This window comes from Monodon monoceros, unplaced genomic scaffold (assembly GCF_005190385.1).
Source record: "Monodon monoceros isolate NGI ecotype Baffin Bay Population unplaced genomic scaffold, NGI_Narwhal_1 Super_Scaffold_18, whole genome shotgun sequence".
In the NCBI taxonomy this organism is placed as follows: domain Eukaryota; kingdom Metazoa; phylum Chordata; class Mammalia; order Artiodactyla; family Monodontidae; genus Monodon; species Monodon monoceros.
The window spans coordinates 11,723,235-11,728,988 of record NW_021703774.1 but is presented as its reverse complement, the minus strand read 5'-3'; positions in this window follow the sequence as shown (position 1 = coordinate 11,728,988).

The following is a 5,754-nucleotide window of genomic DNA, read 5'->3' as shown; positions in this document are numbered from 1 at the left end:
TGTTGAGGATTTTTGCATCTATGATATTGGCCTGTAGCTTTCTTTCTTTGTGACATCTTTGTCTGGGTTTGGTATCAGGGTGATGGTGGCCTTGTAGAATGAGTTTGGGAGTGTTCTGCCGTCTGCTATATTTTGGAAGAGTTTGAGAAGTATAGGTGTTAACTCTTCTCTAAATGTTTGACAGAATTTTCCTGTGAAGCCAGCTGGTCCTGGGCTTTTGTTCTTGGAAGATTTTAAATCACAGTTTCACTTTCAGTGCTTGTGATTGGTCTGTTTATATTTTCTCTTTCTTCCTGGGTCAGTGTCAGAAGGTTGTGCTTTTCTAAGAATTTGTCCATTTCTGCCAGGTTGTCCATTTTATTGGCATAGAGTTGCTTGTAGTAATCTCTCATGATCCTTTGTATTTCTGCAGTGTCAGTTGTTACTTCTCCTCTTTCATTTCTAATTTTGTTGATCTGAGTTTTCTCCCTTTTTTCATAATGAGTCTGCCTAACAGTTTATCAGTCTTGCTTATCTTCGGAAAGAATGAACTTTTAGTTTTATTGATCCTTGCTACTGTTTCCTGCATTTCTTTTTCATTTATTTCTGATATGATCTTTATGATTTCTTTCCTTCTGCTAACTTTGGGGAATTTTGTTCTTCTTTCTCTAATTGCTTTAGGTGTAAGGTTTGTTTATTTGAGGTGTTTCTTGTTTCTTGAGGTAGGATTTTATTGCTATAAACTTCCCTCTCATAACTGGTTTTGCTGCATCCCATAGGTTTTGGGTCATTGTGTTTTCATTATCATTTGTTTCTAGGTATTTTTTGATTTCCTCTTTGATTTCTTCAGTGATCTCTTAGTTATTTAGTGGTGTATTGTTTAGCCTCCACGTGCTTGTGTTTTTTACAGATTTTTTCCTGTAATTGATATCTAGTCTCATAGCGTTGTGGTCAGAAAAAATACCTGATACGATTTCAATTTTCTTAAATTTACCAAGGCTTGATTTGTGACCCACGATATGAATTATCCTGGAGAATGTTCCATGAGCTCTTGAGAAGAATGTGTATTCTGTTGTTTTTGAATGGAACGTCCTATAAATATCAATTAAGTCCATCTTGTTTAATGTATCATTTAAAGCTTATGTTTCCTTATTTATTTTCATTTTGGATGATCTGTCCACTGGTGAAAATGGGGTGTTAAAGTCTCCTACTGTGATTGTGTTACTGTCGATTTCCCCTTTTATGGCTCTTAGCATTTGCCTTCTGTATTGAGGTGCTTCTATGTTGTGTGCATAAATATTTACAATTGTTATATCTTCCTCTTGGATTGATCCCTTAATCTTTATGTGATGTCCTTCTTTGTCTTTTCTAATAGTCTTTATTTTTACATCTATTTTGTCTGATATGAGAATTGCTACTCCAGCTTTCTTTTGATTTCCATTTGCATGGAATATCATTTTCCATCCCTGTAATTTCAGTCTGTATGTGTCCCTAGGTCTGAAGCGGGTCTCTTGTAGACAGCATATGTACGGGTCTTGTTTTTGTATCCATTCAGCCAGTCTATGTCTTTTGATTGGAGCATTTAATCCAGTTACATTTAAGGTAGTTATCAATATGTATGTTCCTATTACCATTTTCTTAATTGTTTTCGGTTTTTTATTTAGGTCTTTTCCTTCTCTGGTGTTTTCTGCCTAGAGAAGTTCCTAGCATTTGTTGTAAAGCTGGTTTGGTGGTGTGAATTCTCTTAGCTTTTCCTTATTTGTAAAGGTTTTAATTTCTCTGTTGAATCTGAATGAGATCCTTGCTGGGTACAGTAATCTTGGTTGTAGTTTTTTCCCTTTCATCACTTTAAATATGTCCTGCCACGCTCTTCAGTGTTGAAGAGTTTCTGCTGAAAGTTCAGCTGTTAACCTTATGCGGATTCCCTTGTATGTTATTTGTTGTTTTTCCATTGATGCTTTTAACAATTTTTCTTTGTGTTTAATTTTTCATAGTTTGATTAATATGTGTCTTGGCATGTTTCTCCTTGGATTTATCCTGTATGGGACTCTCTGTGCTTCCTGCACTTGAATCACTATTTCCTTTCCCATATTAGGGACGTTTTCAACTATAATCTCTTCAGATATTTTCTCAGTCCCTTTCTTTTTCTCTTCTTCTCCTGGGATCCCTATTATTCAGATGTTGGTGCATTTAATGTTGTCTGAGAGGCCTCTGAGACTGCGTCAGTTCTTTTCATTCTTTTTTCTTTATTCTGCTCTGCGTAGTTATTTCCACTATTTTGTCTTCCAGGTCACTCGTCTGTTTTTCTGTCTCAGTTATTCTATTGATTCCTTCTAGAGAATTTTTAATTTCATTTATTGTTTTGTTCATCATTGTTTGTTTACTGTTTAATTCTTCTAGGTCCTTGTTAAATGTTTCTTGTATTTTCTCCATTCTGTTTCCAAGATTTTGGATCATCTTTACTATCATTACTCTGAATTCATTTTCAGGTAGACTGCCTCTTTCCTCTTCATTTGTTTGGTCTGGTGGGTTTTTATTTTTCTCCTTCACCTGCTGTGTGTTTCTCTGTCTTCTCATTCTGCTTAACAAATCTGTTTAGGGTCTCTTTTTCACAGGCTGCTGGTTTGTAGTTCCTGTTGTTTTTGGTGTCTTCCCCCAGTGGCTAAGGTTGGTTCAGTGAGTTGTGTAAGCTTCCTGGTGGAGGGGACTGGTGCTGGTGCCTGTGTTCTGGTGGATGAGGATGCATCTTGTCTTTCTGGTTGGCAGGACTGTATCCGGTGGTGTGTTTTTGGGTGTCTGTGAACTTATTATGATTTTAGGCAGCCTCTCTGCTAATGGGTGAGGCTGTGTTCTTGTTTTGCTAGTTGTTTGGCATGAGGTGTCCAGCACTGTAGCTTGCTGGTCATTGAGTGGAGCTGGGTCTTAGTGCTGAGATGGAGATCTCTGGGAGAGGTTTCTCTGTTTGATATTATGTGGAGCTGGCAGGTCTCTGGTGGACCAATGTCCTGATCTCAGCTCTCCTACCTCATAGGCACAGGCCTGACACCCAGCCAGAGCAACAAAACCCTGCCAGCTACATGGCTGAGAAGAAAAGGGAGAGAAAAAAAAAGATATAAAAATAATAAAATGAAGTAAAGTTATTAAAATTGAAAAAATATATTATTAAAAATAAAAAATTGAAAAGCTTAAAAAAAAGAAAGAAAAAAGAGAGCAACCAAACCAATAAACAAATCCACCATTGATAGCAAGCACTGAAAACTATACTAAAAAAAAAATAAGGAAAAGAAAACAGACAGACAGAACCCTAGGACAAATGGTAAAAGTACAGCTACACAGACAAAATCACAGAAAGAAGCATACACATACACACTTACAAAAAAGGAAAAAGGAAAATATATATATATCTATATAAAAAAGAAGAGGAAGAGAACAACCAAATCACTCAACAAATCTACCAATGATAATAAACTCTAAATACTAAACTAAAATAAATATAAAACCAGAAACAAATTAGAATCAGAAAGCAAACCCTAAGTCTACAGTTGCTCCCAAAGTCCACTGCCTCAATTTTGGGATGATTCGTTGTCTATTCAGGTATTCCAGTGATGCAGGTACATCAAGTTGATTGTGCAGATTTAATCTGCTGCTCCTGAGGCTGCTGGGAGGAATTTCCCTTTCTCTTCTTTGTTTGCACAGCTCCTGGGGTTCGGCTTTGGATTTGGCCCTGCCTCTGCATGCAGGTCACCCAAGGGCATCTGTTCCCTGACCAGACAGGACAGGATTAAAGTAGCATCTAATTAGGGGCTCGGGCTCAGTCCGGGTGGAGGGAAGGGTAAGGAATGCAGGGCGAGCCTGTGGTGGCAGAGGCTGGCCTGTCGTTGTATCATCCTGAGGCATGCAGTGTGTTCTCCCTGGGAAGTTGTCCCTGGATCACGGGACCCTGGCAGTGGTGGGCTGCACAGGCTCTCAGGAGGGGCATTGTGGATAGTGGCCTGTGCTTGCCCACAGGCTTCTTGGTGGCTGCAGGAGAGGCCTTAGCATTTCATGCCCATCTCTGATGTCCGCACTAATTTCTGCGACTCATGCCAGTCTCTGGAGCTCCTTTAGGCAGTGCTCTGAATCCCCTTTCCTCGTGCACCCTGGAACAATGGTCTCTTGTCTCTTAGGAAGTTCCAGACTTTTTCCCAGACTCCCTCCTGGCTAGCTGTGGCACACTAGCCCCTTCAGGCTGTGTTCACACAGCCAACCCCAGTCCTCTCCCTGGGATCTGACCTCCGAAGCCCGAGCCTCACCTCCCAGCTCCCACCCTCCCCGGTGGGTGAGCAGACAAGCGTCTTAGGCTGGTGAATGCTGGTCAGCACCAATCCTCTGTGCGGGAATCTCTCCTCTTTGTCCTCTGCACCCCTGTTGCTGTGCTCTCCTCTGTGAGAGGAGCTGAAGCTTTCCCCTGCCACCCCTCTCTCTGCCAGTGAAAGGGCTTCCTAGTGTGTGGAAACTTTCCTCCTTCACATCTCCCTCCCAGAGGAGCAAGTCCTGTCCCTATTCTTTTGTCTCTGTTTTTTCTTTTTTCTTTTGCCCTACCCAAGTAAGTGGGGAGTTTCTTGCCTTTTGGGAAGTCCGAGTTCTTCTGCCAGTGTTCAGTAGTTGTTGTGTAAGAGTTGTTCCACATGTAGATGTATTTCTGTGGTATTTGTGGGGAGGAAGGTGATCTCCATGTCTTACTCCTCTGCCATCTTGAAGGTCTCTCCTCGTTTTTTCCTATTTACAAGGGAGAAGTTGGTATTGATGAAGAGTATACATGGTTAATGATCATGTAGCTGACAGGTGCTAGATTTTGAGTTTAGATCCAGGGCATTCAAAATCTATATTTTACTCTCTTTAAATTACTCCATGCTATATATAATGAACATAAGACCCCTAAGACTGTATTTAACTTCGGATGGTGGCCCTCATCATATTCATATGCAAAAATGTAGATTAGTCAGAAAGCATAGCCCTCAGATCTATATTATTCTTTCAGTTATGCCTGGTTTGAAAACCATTTACTTTACAGAGATTCTAAATTTCTGCTTCCAAATGTACTTTATGACTAGCCAGGGAAACAAAACAAAACAATAGAGAATCAATTGCACAAATTTTCACAAACATAAGACAAGCAGATATGTTGAAACCATAGAATCTTTTGATAAGAATTATCAGTCAAGTTTGAATCAACCAGGCAGAAGCCCTGGATGATGTGTTACAGATATATAGATATGTCAGATTTTTTACATGGATTTTTTTTTCCCAACAAGGGTATAGGATTGAATATAATTTTTGTGAGGCTATTGTTTTAGTGCAGGGCATGCAATTCATAAGGAAACGTGGGTATAAGTATGGAAAGTGAGGAAAAATGGTAACCCATAAGGGTGGAACCCACAAGAAGGGATTAAACAGGAATCAATCTCTCATTGCCTCCAAGCCCACTACTCCAGTGGAAGTATCCTTCAGGACAACATGGTGCCCTTTCTCATGAAGCTGGACCAAGATTCAAGAAATTGAAGTGGGAGATTCTGGAGGAGGTGGAAGACCTGTGATTGTCCCTGCTGCCTACAACAACCAAGTGGGCCAGCAGATAAATGACAACATCATGTGTTAGTTGCAACAGACCCTCACACGCTGCACACACCTTCCAGTACAAACAGAATACTGCTGCTTTGCTTGTGCCTTAAAATTCTCATACAACATATCTCCTGTGACCCATCTCCCACAATAACCTGGGATCATGAAAGAAGA